Here is a 20602-nt window from a genome sequence, read left to right on the forward strand (position 1 = left end):
CAAGTTACCTAGAGAGGTGGGAGAGGTGGTAACCTCTACCCTTGGAGGTTCTTAAGGCCTGGCTTGACAAAGCCCTGGCTGGAATGACCTAGCTGAGGATGCTCCTGCTTTGAGCAGGGGGTGTACTTACATGACCTCCTTAGGTCCCTTCCAACCCTAATTTTCTATGATTCTATTATTCTAAGTGCTGCAAGCTATATTATCCCACCAGCCCTGGGTGAGTTTGCATGAAAGTTAAATGAACCTCTGCTTCACAGAAATTGACCTTAGAGGGACTTACAATAACCAGTACAACAGCCATGCTGAGAAAGCACTGTGAGAGTGCTAGAAGTTCCAAAGCCAATGAGAAGACACAGGCACTCCATACAAATAAACCCTGATCTTCAATATTCTTCCAGTGGTCAAGATAGATCAGAGGTATCAATCAGCATATTCCATAGCTATGACAGAGATGAAGCAAAGATCTAGCTATCAAAGGACTTATAAGAGGGGCTATAAGAGCACCTCAGCAGACTTTTTCATTTCCCATCTCCTCCCTTTCAGAGGGTTTTCTGTTGAAGGAAGGAATCCAGCCCCCCCCGCAAAATATACTAGAAAGCTATTCTCAGTTAAACTAGTACATATCTAGAATAACTTCTCTGTATCCAGGGGAGCTGCATTAGATTTCCACCAGAAGCTGAGACCAGAATTTGATCTGTTGCTAAGGCCCAAGCAATAATTTCTTGTTTAATTCATGCTATACTCAACTGGCACTAAATTGACTTACCAAGTAGTCAGTCATTAAACTGTAGCTCCGGGATTTCCCAGCTGAATCATCAAATACTACAGCCCTCACCTAAAGCCTGGAAAAAGGGGGAAGAGGAGGGGAGAGAAAAAACGACAACACGCACACTCTTTAGCAAAGATGAAAAGAAGCCATAAAGTATAACAGTCTCTCATATTATCTGAATCAAAATTTCTTTGTAGAGTAACAAAAGGGAAAAACGAAAAGCAAAACCGGAAACCAATTTGCAAATTGCCATTAAGTTTCCAGCAGGCTAATCCAACAAGGAGCCTATTGCACCCCAGAGATCCTTTAATTAAGAGTGTCACATTTGCAATGGGGTAGTTGAGGTTGTGTCCGCATTTCCATTATAAATCCCTAATTATAATTCAGCAAAACAATTAATTACCTGTTGAAACATGATATATAGGATAGAGGATTGCAGTCCAAAGGGCAAGGTCTTTATGAGTTACACCCACCCCTCCCCCAACCTTTTTTTTTTTTTGTACAAAATGGTTGAAATCATTGTCACTTATATTTTGTGTTTTATTCATTTGAGGATAACCAAAAGCCAAAGGAACCTCTCAACTTTTTGAATACATAACATACACAGAGTTGGCAAGCATCTAGGGCATGGGTGGGCAATTGTTTGGGCCCGGGGCCACATAGGGAGTTTTGATGAATTGTCACAGGCAGGTCAACACTCCGCTCTGCCCCACCCCAACAACCTCACTAAAACTCCCTATGTGGGATGGGACCAAGGGCAGGAGCGCAGCAATGTTCAGAAGTGAGGTGGATGGGCAAGGCCAGGGTCATGGAGCAGCCCCTGCCCTGTGGGAGGTGTATGGGGCATGTGTGATGGAGGGTTGCCTTGGCAGTAGGTCCTGGGAGCTGGCCAGGAGTGAAGGGAAGGAGGAGGGGGAAGGGGGCACATGAGCAGAGCTTGCCAAGGCAGTGCGGTCTATCTGGTTTGGTGCGGTGCTCCCTCAGCTGCTAGCACCTACAATGAGAATTGAGTCTACTCATTACACGGTAGTTTTTGAACTGGACTAAGAGTAAACAGTAACTATCTAAATATATAAATGCATCAAGCATTCTACCTTGTGTTGATGTTGGGTGCTGGCTGGACAGGACTTCAAATTATTTTTCCACAGAACACAGATGAAGTGTACAGACCCAGTCCTGTTCTGTGAAGTCAGTGGCAGTTTCACTATAGGTCTTCTTTAAAGGGAAATGGTTGCCCAGTGGTCAGGATACTAACCTTACCTCTAACAGATCTTCAGTTCCAACTAAAAATATGTGTTCTGTTTTCTACTCTATCACAGGCCTCCTTGTAAAAGTCATCCTTACACAGGCATCCTTACACAAGTTGCAACAAGTGCTTCTATTCTATAAAGATAGGGATGGCACGTTTCTGTACAAGAGTATCTGATGAAGTAAGCTGCTGCTTACAAACACTTATATATTTCTGATTTAGTCCAAAAAGCATAAATCAACCCTGACTTCTGCCTGACAGACTAACACAGCTAACTACCTCTCCCCAGTTTCTGTGTTTCAGAGGTAGAGAAAAAAATGAAAGATTACTGTACTAAAGTGCTAATAATGACCATAAAGAGATTAAAATGGACTGGGGACTAATTAGACCCAGGCTTGAAGAACCAATTCATTCAAAACATTTGAATCCCTCACATCAGTAACTAAAGACTCCCTTCTTTCTAGAGTGGGAATAATTGACTGGAAACTATGTTAAAATCCATCTCTGCTGCCTTTCTCTTTTTTGATTCATCATACACTTAGGCTGTGGTTAGACTGACTCAATACTTTATTTGTATAACCATCTTTCTACAAATAGACCTCCTGATACTGACTAACTTCATAAACTGCATAAGCTGATTTTAAGGATTACCTTGATCAGGAAAGCAAACTAAAGTCTGTTAAGTCCTCCCCATTATTTGCAACCAAGTGGGCCAAGTTCTGCCACCCCTGCTCATGGTAAAGGGTATACTCCCCTGCTCAGGGAGAGAATTACAGGATAAGGAGCTACTTGACAGGAACAAGGATGGCAGAATTGGATCCCCTAATATGACTAACACAGTACCTAAAAATACCGGCATATTGCTATTGCATCCAGATAATATATTCCTGTCAGAGCTTTAAAAATCAACAGAATCACCAGAAACAAAGAGAGAAGATTGCAATACCTTTTTTTGGCACAAGTTGAAATCATGTCACAACAGAACAACTGGGCATTTGGTACATTGGATCAAGTACATCACATATATGCCCTTGTGGCAACTACATGGACACAACTAAAGAGCAATTAAATGAGAGAATGAACTCTCACATAAAAAAAAAGTTAAAGAACAGAGACAGTCATCATTAGGAGCACATTTCTCTCAGAACAACCACTCCATCTCTGACCTCATTATCCTTGAACCCAAGGGAAATAAATCTACCTAATCTACTTTAAAAGGTGAACATGGGAACAAAAATTTATAAGTTGGGTGGACACTAAGAAACAAGGACTAAAAACTGATACTGCATTTATGGCCTATTATAATTTATCCAACTTCTGATTACTTTCCACACACAGAAGGTGAGAATGACCCTCCACTTTTGATAGGCCTTCATCTCCTAGGACTCAGCTGCTTTTCTTCTGCTACACCTAAGAATTTCTCTCAGCCATTCCAATATGCTGTGCTTAACTTGTTGTGCCTAGCTACCTATAATCAGAGTCTTGAGGAAGAATGTCTTACATTTGAAAGCATGTCGAATTTTATCCTAACTACACAGTTGGTCCAAGAAAAGATATCACCCTAAGAAATCTTTGCCTCTTGCATAATTTCTGGACCATCATAGCTACAGCAGTACTCTTACACTACCATAGTATTAGTATAAATGGCCCAAAATGACATTAACAAGATTTACTGTAGGATGGAGATGTCTGATTAGTTCAGAACTAGATACCTGATTGTTTCATTGCTCTCAACTTTACTGAATGTAACATTTGCACTGTTCTGAGACTTGTTGGAAAAGTGTCAAAACATCTTGTTGGCATGAAGGAGCAATATCTTAAAAATTACCAAGATGAAGAAAAAATGCTTTCTATCAGGTTTGTCATACATACAGCCTGAGGGCTGGATTTGGCCTGCTCAGTCACCAGATGTAGGGGTGAACCTACAAAGCATGTCCCGCCACAGAATTCAGGGCCCTTGGACCCTGATGGACATGGTCCTTGGCAGCAGAAGGGGCAAGCAAGAGCTGTGCAGATTACAGTCTTTGCTTCAACTGAGGCTGCTTAGTAGGGCTGTATGAAACAGCACTGTTTCATTTTGACTTCCATTTCGACATTTTGAAGGGACAGTGTTTTGTTTTGCTGTTTCGAAGCACTTTTCTGTTTCACTTTGTTGAAACTGTTTTACTGTTTCGACACATTTTGCCCATAGGCTATAATAGGTCATCGTGAAAATGCCTAACTTTGTCATTTCTAGTCTGATTTGGATGCAAATTACAGGGATGGTAGCCCCTTCTGAGGGCATGAAGCCTGTCAAGTTTCAAGAAGATAGGTACAGGGTTTTTTGTAAAACTGTGCCTCAAACTGTTCAAAGCAAAACTAGTATCACTTGCTGGTAGTGCCAGCCTGCTGTCATCCTGCGTGCAGATCGGAGAGCCACGCCCCTGGGATGAGTCTAGCACAGCCCTGCAGCCCTCCCAGGGGGCATAGACCCCTGGATCTGTGTGCGGGATGACAGCAGGCTGCCGCTGCCAGCTGTGGCCAGCGCCAGCACTAGGTTCTTCCCGGCGCTCAGCGTGGGCTGCACTGGGCAGACTTGGGTGCTGGTGCCAGCCCCAGCTGGCAGCGGCAGCACGCTGTCATCCACATGCTCTGCAGCTGGTGAGTGCAGAGCTTTAAAAAAAGAAAAGAAAAAAGCCTCGCGCTCACTAGCTCTGGCAACGGCAATTGGGGCCTCTGGGCACTCGTGGCAGAGCCCCCCCATGAAGCGTGGGGCAGCAGAGATAGCTCCCCCCCGGCACCTGCATGGCAGTTGCACCATCACACGGGTGCAGCACGGCTCGACAGGGCACTGTGCACTGTCCTGGAGCTGGGGCAGCTCCACCTGTTAGCTGGAGCTCCCAGTTCGATTCCCCAGCTCTCTGATCATTCCCTCAGCTTTTCCTGGGGGGTGCTGACCCTGGATCTGTGTGCTGGGTTTCAGCAGGCTGCTGCTGCTGGCAGGAGAAATAGCCCAGAGCCACTGCCATCCTCAGTTGGCAGCGGCAGCCTGCTTTCATTCTGCACCATCCAGGGACCCACACCGCCCAGGAACAGCTGGGGAAAGCGATCAGAGAGCTGAGGAAAAGATCAGGGAGCTGGAGAATCTAACTGGGAACTGAACATTCCCCCAGCTCCCGGATCAATTCCCTACCCCCTGGCTCGATTCCCAGGGGGCATGGGCTCCCAGATATGCATGCTAGGTTTCAGCAGGCTGCCTCTGCAGGCTGGGGCCAGCAGCAGCACCTCAGTCTTCCCAGCGCTTGGTGTGGGATGCACCAAGTGGCTGCCACGGGCCCCAGCCTGCAACGCTGCATGCAGATCGGGGGCCCGTGCCCCCTGGAAGAGCAGTGGAAATGATCAGAGAGCTGGAGGAAGTAATCAGAGTGCTGTGGAATCAAACTGGGAGCTAGATGTCAACATCAGAGCAGTCCTTCCCCCCTCTTAGTTTCTTTTTAGCTGCAAGCAAGCCTGGCTTTGAAACCCGAAACCTTTTGAAACCTTTCAAGTGCCCTCATTTTGTTTCAAAGCCTTTCATTTCATTTCAATTTCACTGTTTTGGGCTCAAAACACATTGAAACAGCTTCCAAATGAAACCCCTGTTGAAATTTCACACAGCCCTACTGCTTAGCTTCAGTGGTGTTGCTAGACACCACTCCTCCCATTGCAGTTGCTGGACCCCTACCACCATACCTACAGGTCCAGCTCAGTAGGAGTCCAGATCTGACCCAGGGCCCCAGATGAGTTTGAAACCTCTGCTTTACATCATATGAAAAGCAGCACTGAATCTAGAGTTTGTGAGATATCACTTTCAAAAGCCATGTAGCAACTGAAGTGAGAAAGAAAGTGAGATGGCAAACATGACCAGGAGTAGTTATATATGTCTCTCAAGCAACAGGCTACCTAACTTGCAGTATCATCGAGGCACCAGGCCTTGCAATGGTCCCAAATGCCTTCTGTGCCCCATCATCAACAAAGGACGCGTCATTACTGAGCCAAATAACATGGATCATAACATCCAAGTTTCATTCTCTTGCAACAGCATCAACATCATATATGCCATCACCTGCTTACAGTACCCGTCTGTTACCTACACTGGACAAACTGGTTGATCCCTATATCATAGAATGAATGAACACCACTCTAACATCAGCTATGAAAAGACATGCGTGCCTGTGGCAGGACATTTTAACTTCCCTGGACACTCCATTTCTGGCCTAAGGATGGCTGTTCTCAGACAGCAAACTTTTAAAAACAGATTTGACCAGGAAACTGTGAAACAAGAAATCATCCACAGACACAGCTAACTAAGTCTCTCTCCAGATGATTTACTCATTCACCCAGACACCAAAGATTTGTTTTCACAGTAAATGTTAGGGGGCATATACTTTTGCTATCAAACAACTGTAGATGCCTCCCCAAAAGCTAGGCTGATGGGTAAAAAGCTTAAGATTCTGTCTGCTAAAGAGCAGCAGTTCTACTCTGTGTATATCAAAACTATGCCTCAGCAGAAGGCAGCTTACTGCTGGCCAGATTTAGGGGAGGTTGTAAGAATAATTTGTTGGAGATATTGCTGATGCAGAAAAAGCACAGGAACATTTGGCTGTTTTGCTAAAACAATGTGGTCAAATATAAAAAAAGAAAAAAAAAAAGGGTAATTTGGAGCAGGCCCATGCACTTATTTCTGGAACTCCCCCTCCCCCTTCCCAATTAGGCTATCCATAAAAAGCCCCGAATTATTTGGGTGCACATTGACATCTGCATGTTACATCTTACACATCTCTGCTTTACCTTAATGGGTAAGTAAGCTCTCATGAGGTTCTGAACTGCTTTCCATTTATTGCCTCCTCTTCACTGAATGACTGTCTACTTGCTGGTACAATCAGTTGCCATTAATTTTATGCAATGTGTAGCTGTTTGGTGAGCTTCTTGCTGTGGCTGTGGTCTGTCTACCCTGTAAGCTGGGTCCCATGAACATACCAGTGTTGCGTGTAAACATTGTCTCTTCCTTACCACAGACAACTACCCTGACAGAGACCATGAGTGGATCCATGATTTTAAAAGACAGGGTGTGGGAGCAGCAACCACACTGCAGGGATAGTTGCAAACCTACTCCCAGCTTCCCTACCACTGCCACAGGAGCAGCAGCTGGGGACTTTAAGACCCTAATCACATAAGAATTTCCCACCATCACTCCAGTCTTGGCACCCCCTCCCTTCCCCTCTATGCTCAATAACATCCCCACTTCCCTCCCATTCACCCCCTCCACCACTGGCTGCTGCAGCTGTATCCAGCTGCCCCAGAGGCAGGTGGAACTCCATAGCTGCTCCTGCCTCACTCTGTCTGGGCTGCACAGGGACTTGGGCTCACTTGGAGACTGTGGCAGCAGGAAGCAGGTTCCCTCTACCTGAGCCTGCCCCTGGGCTGATGAGGAATACCTGGGGAGATCAGAGAGGGAGAAGGAAGCTGTCTGGCTGCAGCAGGGCAGGAGCAGCTCAGTTCTCCCCACCCCATGGCATCGAAGGACAGTGGTAATGGCAGGTGGCAGAGGAAGTGGGAATGGGAAGGAGGGGAGGGGACATGCTGCTGAGCATGGAGGGGAAGTGGCAGGAATACCAACCTGATTTTAAAAAATGTTTCTCATTGCTACTTCCACAGCAAGCCTTATACTTTGCAACGTACAGCTAGTGGAGATGTGGCTTGGGCTGGAGGGAGGGAGGGGAAGAAAGAAATGGAAGGGATGAGAGTGACAGGTGGATAAGTAGAGCTATTTAATAAGTAGAGCTAGCTAATAAGTGAAGCCAGAAGAGCTTGAAGACAGAGTCAAGAAATGTTAGATACAACGTTCATTAAAAAGAAGAAATGGATGTGCAGGCAAACACACACAATGTATTTGTATTGCTATATGGAGCCTTGGTTATCATCAAGCTTGATTCTGGTCCTTAGCTCCACTAAGCATCTAAAGACCTCTAAGTTACCTGCTCCCCCATGAGAGACTCCAACAGGCATTGCCACTTTATATTATGCTTTACAAATCCCAGACCACTACATTGAGACAGGACTCACACATTCAGTTTCTCCAAGTTATATTAAGAGTCCAGGTCAGACCACAGCTCAGCCAAGGCCAGAGATCTATCTAACAGGACATACCTATATTTGGAAAAAGGCAATTTCTTCCTAGCTTATAAGTACATTAGTGACTGTTTCACCAGTGTGAAAAGGAACCACTGCTAAGCTGCAGCCCATTTCAGACCTTTGTCATTGGATGCAATTTTATTTTTCAAATACAAAAACTCATAAGTAACATTAAAGCAACTTCCCCTGACTAGCACGGGCTATAGTCCACAGAAATTACTTACCCTACCAAACTTGCCATACTTTATGTACTATTAACCCCCAGGTCTCTGCCTTTCTCTGATCACAGGTTACTCTAATGGCTCATCAGGGTTGTAGTAGCCTGTTTCTCATTACATGACTTTTACATTTACTGCCTTTCAAGTCCCAGCCCCCTTTAAGGGCCAGCTCACCCAGGCACAAGGGATATGCAATTCCTGTGTTTTGGTGCCAATACAATGTTAATAAACCAAAGAAAAACAAATAGTTTTAAGCCTTTTTAAAAACATTTTGCAGGCAATCTGGTCTGAGTGGTATAGTTATGATTGACAGCCAAGTAAAAGAAGGCCTCCATTTATTGTCAGAACAGGTAACAGCACAAGTTTCCCCATATTCCCTCCCCGAACATGCCCCGAGCATGGTTTTAAAAAGGAACTGCTTCTAGAGATGAGAGGTTAGTTTATTCTAAGGTCATTTAGCTCTTGGCTTTCTCTGCTGAGATTGTTGCCAATTGTAATGCTATTTTTTGCAATGTTACCAGTGGAGAATGGGATTGAAAGTACCCATAATTTATTACACGGCAAATTTTGGACACTACCTTTCTAAACTGGACATATACCAGCAGCATACAAGTAAAATGTGCTGTAACTCATTACTAGTTCCCTGCTAGCTAGCCTTTGATTAGAACTGTACAGCATGTTCAGGACTTGAAAGAAATGAAGCATGAGAATATATTACAGTGCGTATGACTAGGAGGAATAAATAGTACAAGTTATGTTGGAGGGTATTAATTACTTAGACATAGAGAATTGTTACACACTTTGGTAATTATTTGACCTTGAGGATACCATACTTATTTTTGTAGAATCTGAAGACTGGCTGGTTTAATATGAAAGAGACTGTCAAAAGTACAAATGTTATATGGACGCTGACATTTTAGCAAAACGCAGAGCATGCATAGTGCTGTATTACAACTTTACTGAAGAAAAATTTCTCTCTATAATTCAAGGCAAAATTTAAGTCAATTTAATTTTTAATACAGACTATCTATTCTGAATGGGCACTGAAAAACAGGATGCAGTCACTAGCAAAATAAACTAAAGCTAACATGACTGTATTTTTTTAAAATCACAGCTATAAGCAAAATCCCAACAGCTTCCCCAGAACAAGAAGTCATGTCCACATTTTCACAGAAACAATCTTGTCTGTGTTTGAGTCTCTTCTTGTAAACATCTGCACACTGATTTAAAGAGGGACCAAAACAAGCCACTTAGTCAAAGTATTCTCTGTCTCTTGGTCTCCTTCTCAGTTTAAAGAAACAGACTCACTGGTCAGTGTAGTCAAATGGTGGCAGTGATTCCTACTGACAACAAAAAGGCTCATCTTCTACAGGAGACAGAGAATCCCTAGCCCCAGGCAAGCAAAGTGCACTGTTACTGAAACAGAAAATGATGGCACAGATGCTATTATAACACTGAATGAGGGATGCTACTGGAAAGAAAACAAACTGACCTGGCAATATTCAACAAGTCAAGGCTAGTGAAGATGTACAGCAGAGAGGGAACAAAACCTTGTTTTCATTATAAACCAGGCTGGCAAATCCATCAGGAAAACTGCCTAGTTAAGATACAAAATTGATTCACTTTACCAGAATAACTGGATTCTACTGGAGGAAATATGGATTATATTTTGCTCGCCTCCAAAATTAACACAAGTTGAAATGAAACTAAATGAAAACCCCAATAATCAAATAGATGCGTAGAATTTTATGAGACTCCAGTAAGACTGGAAACAGCATTTTGTATTCAAGGCTAAGTCCAGTGGTAACAAACATTTCTAACGTAACAAATTCCGATCTGCAGGGGCTGATGCAGGATGCATGGAAATGCATGACTGTCCACACCATCAAAAGACTGTGCCAGGGGGTACTACAATATATCATGGTATGTCCATGCCACCTGCTAGATCCACTTGGGATATAGCATGTGGCATGGACATTATTAGCATGGGCCCACATTCTCTAAGCTCTCTGCATCTTCCATGTATGATTGTGCTAAAATACCTCTGCTTTGTCTATTTCAGTGCATAGTACACACTGAGCGTCCTAGAAGGTTTCACTCTGGCACTCCCTAGCATGGTCCTCTGGTGGTGCAGACAGGACCTAGGGATTCTGGCTTTTCCGGAGTGTCCCCCAGTTGTGCAAGTGTGCAAACAAGGGTATGTCTGCTGGCTCCACTTTCAGACTCAGCTGCTACTAATGGGGCTCTGCGTAGGTACAAGGGTATGTCTGCAGATATTGTGTTGGAATAACTCAAGTAATTAGCCTGCATTTTGACCTGATGTAAAGGGCCAGTGACAGTTATAGTTACAAAATCTCACAAGCTGTCAGGGCTAGGAAGCAAAAGGCTTGCATGGTAGGATACCTGGCTATCCGAGTTTTTGAATGACATAAAACAATTTTGTTTAGTCCTTGATGTTTGTTAATTCATTATACCTTTTTTTTTTTGAATAGGCACATCATTGGGTTTCTTCCTTCCACCATCACTATGTGCAGTTCTGATCAGATGTTGTTGTCTTAAGAACTGTTAGGACTGTGGTCAGTGCTTAGCTAGCTGTAGCTGAGTGTTTGGAATCTTAGCTTTCAAATAGAAGACCTGAACCAAAGACTGCTGTAATCAACAGAACCATTTCCATTTACTTCAATGGACTTGGGACTGAACCCATAAGGAATCTCTCTAAATAAAGGACTGTGCAACAATGGTGGCTGCAAAAATCACCTTGGAATTGAAGTACTCCCAATAGCACCAGCTAGAATCAGGGACAGTATATAATGGATTGTATTTGGCTCCTCTGGAAACATTTGGCATCTCAAACAGAAAAGAAACAAGGAACTGCATTCCAGGAACCTGTACAGAGGGAATTCACCAGTAAAGCGTATCATGTTACTGTTCTAGAGAAGAGATAGTGGCCTTCCTGAAAAGCCTGGTGTCCTACTTCTCTAAGAAACTAGACTTAGAAGGCTCTCCTACAGAGAGAAGAAAAGTCTAACCTCTGGGGTCTTTGAGAGGTTCATGTCTCTAAAAGTTTCCAGGTGCTGTATATAATTTCCTCTTTGCTTGCTGGATTGGCTCTAGGATCATGACCAAAAAGTTGCTAAAAGTGTAAGACACTCTTAAAGCTAAGGGCCTGTTTGCTCACTGTAGGTGCAACTACACATGCAATTAACAAAAAGCAATAAAATCCATAGCATTTTGAGCTGAACTAAACTACTCCTGGGCACAGCGTCTACACGTGCAACTGGGACAGCAGCAAGTTGAGCTAGGGTAGAGAAGGCCCAAGCTGGCAGGGAACACAGGAAGGGTCAGTCCCAAGCTCCAGATGGCAGTGTCAGGCAACAGAGGGGCTGGCTGGAGAATGAGAGTGCTGAAAGTTCACAGCCATGTAGCTAGGCAGCAGGCAGAAGTCTGGCCCCAGGCTGACTGGGCACAATTTATGCCCATGGTCAGCGCCTACACGTGTTTAATTGCAGCAAATTACCCTCGTGTAAAATAGTACTGTCCCTGACAATACTAAATTACTGCAGCATTAATTAGCTTACTGCAGCCTAATACCATCACATGTAGATGATGGGTGTGCCTACATGTTCATTAATGTGCTGTAATTATGGCACATTAAGCATAGTACCTGTAATCACACAGATACTAACTTAATGCACTGTAATCAGTGTGACTGCACATTAGCACAGATGCACGCTTTTTAAGTGATGTTAATGCACTGTAGACTAATTCTACTGCGCATTAGCATAGCTTTTTCATGCCACGCTTGTGTACAGGAGAATAGTCCACTGCACTGTTAGCATTTAATGTGGATGTTCCCAGTGGTGCTTTGCTCTGCAGCTAATTAGTGTACTCCACAGTAAAGCACATGTGTAGACATGGCCTGTGCAAGTTAGATGAGTTTCTCTCAGTTTGGGGCATGAATGTCGCTCTCTTGGGAGAACAGAAGTAACAGAGTTACAAGCACATAAGAGTCCATACCAGAATGTGTACTTGCACTTCAGGGGAGGCTACAGGACTAGCAGAGCCTGTTCCTGAGAGTTTGTAGGCCCAGATTAAGGATGTAGGTTAGCACAGGAAGGAACAATGAGGAAAAATAGGACTTATATAAGGTAAACTACTTGTCTATTCTGAAAAGGCCAAGAATTAGGTCAAATGGGTGGGAAGGAGAGGAGGAAAACTTAATACAAAGGGGAGGACTTCATCGGGTCATCTAGTCCAGGCCCCTGCTCAAGGCAGCATCATCCCTGACTAAACCATCCCAACCAAGTGTGGTCTAACCTCCTCTTGAAAATATAGATGGCAACAAAGGAAGTAAAACAAACAAACAAACGAAAACCTATCACACATGAAATCGAAAGGTAAACTACATCTGTATAAGAGTGAGTCAATTCTCATTGAGTTATTACTAAATTATTTGTTAGGTGTAGAATATTGCTAGACAGAGAAAAGTAGAATGCTGTAATTGTATAAGGAATTAATTGGGTGTTGTTAATTAAAATACAATTTATTTACTATTTATTTCTCTTGAATTTGACTCGTCTTTAAGTGAATGTTTTGGTACAGTTCTGGGCTTCTCTTTCACACACCCCATGAAAACATCTCTATTAAAAGATTTAAAGAAACTTTGGGGAGGAGAAGAAATTGTTGAAGTCTAGAAGATGCCAGAATAAGAGAGAGGGCAGGTATTTCAAGGGAACAAAATGGTATTTGTGAACCCTTTAGATGAGATGGTAAGGCTCTTCATGCAGGAGAAGGCAGCAGCTTGTTTCCTGCTTGCTTTGGTATTTTGTTTGGCAGAAAAGCCACACTACTAACAGACTATTAACACGGTTAATGAGCCTGGCTACCTAGAGAACAAAATACAAACTTTAGATGGCTGGATTGGCATGAAAGGAAACTGAGGCACCTGCACACCTGGTGTCAGAGACAAATAATTGCATCAGACAACAGAAGGGCTTCTTCATATATCTAACTTGCTTGGGGCTACTTTAGGGGGAAGAAGATGAAAAAAAGTTAATTTACATGTTACATATTAAGAGTAAGCAAGTACAGGTTAGGTAACTACAGCTGAACCTACAAAATGTATGCATGTATGTATATGCCCTTAGCAATGTGCATACACCATTAGCAAAAATGAGAGTGATCATGGGTATAAACATAAGACAGAATAGCACCTTTGAACAATGTACTTAATATTTTCTGGAGATAGTATGTTTAAATAAAAAACCTGATTTTTAAAAATTGAATGTATAATCAAAGCTAGAAAGTTCCTGTCCTGTCATTTAAAAACAAAACCAACAAATTTTTGAACCCACAAATTCACTATTGGATGTCTTGTTAAATGTCTCTCCTTTTTTTCTGACCACTATTAAAGAACAGAACAATAAAGACTGCTTGAATCCGTCAGTCATTACAAAACACTCTATTTTTAACCAGCTCCATTGAAAAATAATTTCACATCGTTCTGCACTTCCTTGCAGTCTCCTCCTGGTTGCTTTTCCACTGGTGCCCATCCCTGCTTGAATTTCCACTTCATCACCATTTACTTAAAACTAATTTATGCTCTCGCTGACTTAAGTCTGGTTCCCGTAAAGTAATAAGTGCAACCCACCATCTGTTGGCAGGATCTAATGACATGGTAATCTCCATTACATTTACACTACCTTTGAGTCTGAGCCCCTGAAGTCAAAGAGGGTGGACATCCTAGACAAGAAGAAAATGCCAGCTTCTGATCTGTAGACCTAAGTTAGCCAACTTCAGTCAAATACAATTTGTTATGGGGCCAATCTCCTCACCCGACCCAATAATTTGACAAGATGTATTATTTATACCTGTGCAAGGTTTGACAATTTGACTGAACATGTATATAAAAATACAAGGCAGTGAAGATTTGGGCTATAAGCTTCTTGTATCACTTTACAGAAGTAAATATAAACTGCTACCAAAATATGCATGTTTTGATGGTCCTTGTGATTACCTGTATTCTCTAGCTGTTTTGGGTCTCTTTGGCCAATTCAGACACATCTGTGTGGGGGGAGGGTAATTCTGACTAAGAACTTGTCTACCTAGGAAAATTTACTGACGTAATTCTCTGGTGACTTATAAATAGAAATGTGCTTTGCAAGGTTGCTTTCTGTACATACTCCTTGTTATGGCCCTAGTTAGCAAATATACCTAATAACAAAGGTGACAGGACCTGGAAAACTGAGCTGTGATTCTTCCACTTGTGAAGATGATTGAATCAAGCCCATTAGCTTTGTACTTTCCATGACAAGATCTACAAAAACTTAATCATTTTCCCCCTTAATACAAATAATTGGATGTTTGCCCTTGGTGGGAGGGAAGAGGTGGAAAAAGGTAGAACAGGTTTGTATTCTGTATTTATCATCATGAGTTAGAAGCATATAGCATCCTGCAGCTACAGTATTCATTTTCCTTGCATAGACTCCTGATCCTGCCAACTGCTCCTTCTTGATGGGACTCTTCACAGAGCCCCACTGGTAACAGAAATCTGTACAAGTGCACAGCCCATCTACATGGAACAGCCTGCCAGATTAGGGCCATAACTACCAATTTCTTTCCTGACCTTGGGTTCGTGCAATTTCCTCTTCAACTGTTGTTGCAAGTGGACTGAAGCTTCATAAAACTTCTGTAGAGGAGGAGGTTTTTCTCCCTTTGAAACAAACACCCATTTCAACACATAGTAGTCAACTGGGAATTAATGTTTCTTAGTTCTGCAGCTGATACTGTACATTAAAAATAAATGGTCTGAGATAATGGTGCCTATTCTCATCTCAAGCATGCTAGTGTAAAAGGAGAGTTGTTTCACTGATATTTTTAAGTGAGTCAGTGTAAATGTACATATGTAGAAACTAAATCAGCATGTGGCCCCTTAAAGTCAACTTATTCTGTGTTTATATTAGTTTTAATTTAACAGAAGGCCACAGGTTTACATAGTTGTTGAGGACAGAACCTGGCCCTCTCTCTGATTTCTTAAATTTCATGACTTTTAAAAGAAGTCAAGAGAATCTTCTCATCCCAAAACATCCTGTTTTAGACTATAATGTTGCCTCATGCTCTCACTCTGTGCCAGAAATGCAAAGCCTCTGTTCTCTATCCTCCCCTTTAGGAAGGAGCCTTAGCTTGCACCAAACTGTCAGCTTCAGAATTGTGAATGCTACTTAGTACTTCAGTAAAGTTTTATCTATTAACATCCAGATTCAGAGTTGTATTGCTAGTCTAGTGACAGAAATTATACCACTTGCTTAGTCTAAACCAGGAGTCAACACATTTTCACTAACAGCAGGCTGAATTAACACAGCAGGTGACAAAGGTGGCCAACTGGCAGCAGCCACTAGATGGAACAACCTCTTGCAAACGTGCTTGGCAGACTGAATAAAATCTTTTTGAGAGCTAGAATGCACCAGCAGGCCATAGGCTGCCAATCCCCTGGTACAAACAAGCAAGTCTGACAGCTGTATGTCATCAGCGTACCTGAATATGAGTAAGAACTTCCGTTTGCATCATTTTATATAATGCCATGCTAGCTTTGCATATCCCAATGATACCAGCAAAACAATACTAATGTAACACCATATGTTATGGGAAAATGTACATTGGCTGTACCTGCAACCAATAACATCCCAAAGGTGTATTTTTTATGCACCTCACATTAGTCTCCACTAGTTCTAGTTGTGGAATTCAAAACAAATTAGATCCTATGGCGTGTATGAGACTACAGCGTTTGCACATCCTGGCACAAAAATGTGCTTATAAGTTGTTATGCAGATAGCACTTCTTATTCCATCACTCATTGCTATGTGAACACAACAGCACCTGTTCATTTGTCTTTGGAAAAAGTTCCTTGATAGCTCTGGTAATGATGCTTGGCTGGCCTGGGCTGAAGGTGTGTGTTTGCTATGGAAGAGAAATCAGAATCTGCTTATATTGTAAGTGGGTTGACTGTACCTTCAGGGTGAGTTAGAGTTAAGGAAGAAGTTCTAGTAAATAGATACATCTGCTCTGTGTGTAAATCTCTGTAGGGATAAATATGGGTATATCATAGAGATGGTATAGCATGGACACATTAGAAATACCCAAGATCAAATTAGCCAAGAGCTTTTGTAGCAGAAATAAATTAAGATCAAAACAAGATACTAAAAATAATACCAGATTGGGCCTGTTTAGAATACAAAGCATTCTAGAGAGCACTCCTTAACTATAAAACTAGCCTAAAGGAACAGTTGTTAAATTCCATTACATTAGTGATACCGAACCCCAAACTGGGTTTAGGGTCTAACTGTAGTAAATATAATATTCATGTCACTGACAATTCCTGCTCCAAATAACTTGTATTTGAGGATTTGTACCGCAAACAGCAGATGAATAAACAGGGGTGCGGAAAGACATAGGTGAAAGGAATAAGTATCAGACAAGTGCATGGGCCTGACAGGCCCAGCTGGTCCCTGGTCTAATCTCTCCAGTGGTGCAGAGATGTATGCAGGAGCCAAAAATTCAACCCATAATGTGAAAATAATAGCTATATTATCTTTTACAATCCTTGTTCAAAATCATAGGGCCAAGATTTAGCTCCATATCCTTACCAGATCAGGAGTTTGAACTGAGATGACCACAGTGCCAAAAAAATCCCACGTACTGTTGAAAATCTAACTGAGATTTCCAAAGTGTACTATACTGTATATATACTGTAGATTCTCAATGACTTCCAAGGTACCTGTCTTTTCAGCACAGCATTGTTTGTAATGCAAAAGTATCTCCATACCTCAGGGACCTAATGTGCCAGGCCCTTTACATGCATTAAATAAATATCCACATAATTTGTATGGCAAGGAACAGCTTGTAGAACTTCTGCATGCATAAGCTGAAGAGGAAAACATGCGTTGTCTTTGCACCTTCACAGTCCTATTTAATTTGGAATCTAAACAAAAAGTAGACAAGCAAAATTGAGATAAAGTGGGGGCCAAAAGAATATAAATAGTATCTTACCCTATTTTGCTTGAATACACGTGGAACAAAGGCCAGTTATCAGTTTGGTTGACTTGCTCCTCCATGTACTTTATTGCAAGGAATTTCAAAACCTACTAAAATGGACATGCTTCAAACCCAAAACCTAAAATCAAATTTTTTCTACAAAATGACTACTTCTACCGGATATACCACATGGTGAATAGGGGATGAGCTTTGTTCCTGTGCCACAGAGACAAAAGGCAGTGTCATCATGTGAGAAGCTGCGCCAAATAAGGATCAGATGTAAAAACAACCTACACAGTAGGATAAAAACCTAAAGAAAATGGTTCCACTTGTTTTAAGTGGGTGAGTTTTTGTTTGTAACAACTGCAAAGTCAACACAGCAAGGGAAACTCTTCTATAAATTACCTTAAACTAATGATATCACTTCAATCTGGGAACTGAGAAGCCCTTTAATTGGTGAATTAATTTCACATCTTTAGTTGATTCCTCTTCTCTTCCCTGTGTTCCCATCTAGACGGGTGCTGAAGGGAGCTAACCATATTGGTTAAAAAAGCAATGATCAACCTTTTATCTCAACATGGATTGCCTATTGCTTAACATTTTTGTATGTTAATGAATTGGGAATGTTGGACCTCTTATTATTTGGGAGATTGCTCATCTTAATGCTAACAGAAGAGTCATAGCTAAAGCTCCAGTGTCAGGGTAAATCTGGTATAACACTACAGCTCCTCTTCAGTGAGGCAGTAATGTAAAAAGATTTCAAACGAAAAACAGCAAACCTCATCCGGGGCATGCTGTAACATATCCATAAGACCAGCTCTTCAATTTTATGACCAAATTCAATACAGGATTGCACTAATCCAGCTAGACTAGCTTCTATCTTATTTTAGTGAGATTAATGGGCCTAGGATTAGGTCATCAAGCATAGTATGTAGCTCTGTATTCATATGGCCTTACCCTGTTGCTTTTTGAATTCACTGTTCCATGCAAGATGCTGTTTGACTTAATGGGTCTGTTAACTCCCCTGGGTGAAATAAAACTCTCAGATAGCTTATGACCTAACATTGTAAGGTAAAACATTACAATCTATCTACAGGGACTATTTCAGTACCTTGGTGTAACATTTGAAAACACCCTGCGCCCCACCTCCTCATCTCATAGGGGTTTGTTACCAGTACTTTGAAGGCTTGCAGAATAGCGAGAACTGCTTTCACTGGTCTTATACCAAAAATCTTTGCACTGTTGTAATCACAGGGGGTATAAAACCTCTGAACAAATTCCCTTCTTCAGTGCAATTTACCCAGTTATCCCTGTTTTTGGTGCCACTGTGATAGCTCTATCCCATGCAGGGCTTCCCTTACTGTAAGGGAATCCAGAGGAGGTGGTTTGTTTTTTAAATGAAGCTTTATGTCTGCTTCACACCTTCCCACCTATGCAGAAGAGTCAGAGAGTGGGGGTAAATTAGGGCCTACATTTTAACAGAGGACTGCATTTGCTGTACATGTAATTTAAATCAATAGACTGAAGAGGATGCATTTATTTTGATCCTTTGAGAAATGGCATTATAAATCAGAATAGCAAGTAATGGTTTCCTTCCAGGGCCTACGCTGATACCTCCCCTGAAATTCTGAGCCCTGGCTCTGGTGTTGTAGGGGGCTGAGGAAATGTAGAGACTACTTTGCTTTTATTTCTTTTAATTTTGCCCAATGAATTAAGCTACTTTCTACTGGGAATATAAGAAAAATGGAATCCAAGCACGCTGGTGACATTCTGGCAGAGAATGTCGTGTTATTTAATTCAGTGAAGAATACCTGGGTTCTCTGATTTTTGGTTGAACACGCTGCTGTTCCAAGGCTCCTAAAACTTCCTTGCTTTATAGGCTTGACATCCAGTTCGCAGTTCTTCCTATCAAGGAGCAATAGATGCTCCTTTCAAAGTTTAGATCCCAAAGCTGGCCAAAATGTAAAGCTCAGCCTGAATAGCTGAAACCAACAAAGATCAATACTGCAGAAGATTAATCTTACTTCACTTTCAGCAAAACTAAGTTATGCACTTCAGCAAGTGCTTACCTTTACTCCTATGTAAACCACTGGTTCTCAACTGTTTTAGACTCAAGACACCCCTTGTTAAGCATTAAGGCACCCCTAGGAAAATGCCAGCTATTAGCTTTTGCATGTTTTTTTTGGACCAGGAAAAAATAATACAGCAAATCTGTTACCCCCTCCCCCAAAAAAAACACCCTCAGAAAGACCACAACAGGTCTGTTTTTGACAGTACAGATTCCCAGTGAAATCTCTGAGCTTATCTTGTGTAAGTGCCTGCACACCGAACACTGTTACTATTGCACAGCACCTTGTCTCACCCTTAAAAGGCTCTCACAGCACCCTGGCCGAGAATCACTGCTGTAGATCTATTGAAGCCAGCCCCACACACATGGCTTTGCAAGATCAAGGTTTTCCTCCCAGTGAAGCCAGTGGTAAAACTCCCACCAGCTTCAACGGCAGTGACCTGAAGTACAAATGCAAGTGAGTAATTACAACGTCTAGTCCCAAGGTATTAACACACCTCCCCGCACTCTGCTATTCTATAGTGGTCTCCTGGAAAGCAAGGGTGAGGAGACCCGTGGGTGGGTTTTTTGTTCAGACCCTACACAGGGCAACATGGGGGGCTGCCAACTTCTGCCGAAGACAGTGAAAACCTGGCATGAACCTGAAAGCTTCATCCTTCCCACTCGGGAAACAGCGGACCTCAACGTGCAGCCCAAACCAACCAAAGCTTTCCCCCAGGGCACACAACTGTCACCAGGCAAGAAAAACCAGTCCAGCTGCTACACTTTGAAATCTAGCAGTGATTACAGGAGCCCCCGCACACGACCCAGACCCTCGGCTGCTCGCAGTGGTTCCCACCCCGAGATCAACAGTAGCAAGACCTAGGCTCAGCAGCAGATCCTGTCCTGGCCCACACGCAACAGGGACCCGTGCCCAGGAGGAGGCTCGGGCAGCCGAGGTGACCCCTGAAGAGCTGCCCTCCAAGCCGCTCCGCTGTCCCGCCGCACCCCGGCCGAGCGACCCCGCCGCAGCCGACTGCCCTCCCTCCCACCAGCGCCGCCATCGAGCAGGGAGCTGACCGGCGCCCAGGGCCGGCACAGCCGAGCCGAGCCGAGCCGGGCCGCGGTGTCTGCAG

General features: G+C 42.8%; 1 protein-coding gene across 2 annotated transcripts in view; it reads right to left on the reverse strand.

The window, feature by feature from the left end:
* The window catches only part of PTPN5 (protein tyrosine phosphatase, non-receptor type 5), a 207991-nt gene extending 187754 nt beyond the window's left edge, over positions 1-20237 (reverse strand). For both annotated transcript variants that reach the window (XM_019519697.1, XM_019519696.1), the window contains exons 1-3: positions 19985-20237; positions 19231-19324; positions 767-835 (exon numbers count right to left, since the gene is read on the reverse strand). The gene's annotated coding sequence lies outside the window, so the exon portion shown is untranslated. The remainder of the gene's footprint in view (positions 1-766; positions 836-19230; positions 19325-19984) is intronic.
* Between the last annotated feature and the right edge of the window lie 365 nt (positions 20238-20602).

This window comes from Gavialis gangeticus, unplaced genomic scaffold (assembly GCF_001723915.1).
Source record: "Gavialis gangeticus isolate Ggan-Ray unplaced genomic scaffold, GavGan_comp1, whole genome shotgun sequence".
Lineage (NCBI taxonomy): Eukaryota > Metazoa > Chordata > Crocodylia > Gavialidae > Gavialis > Gavialis gangeticus.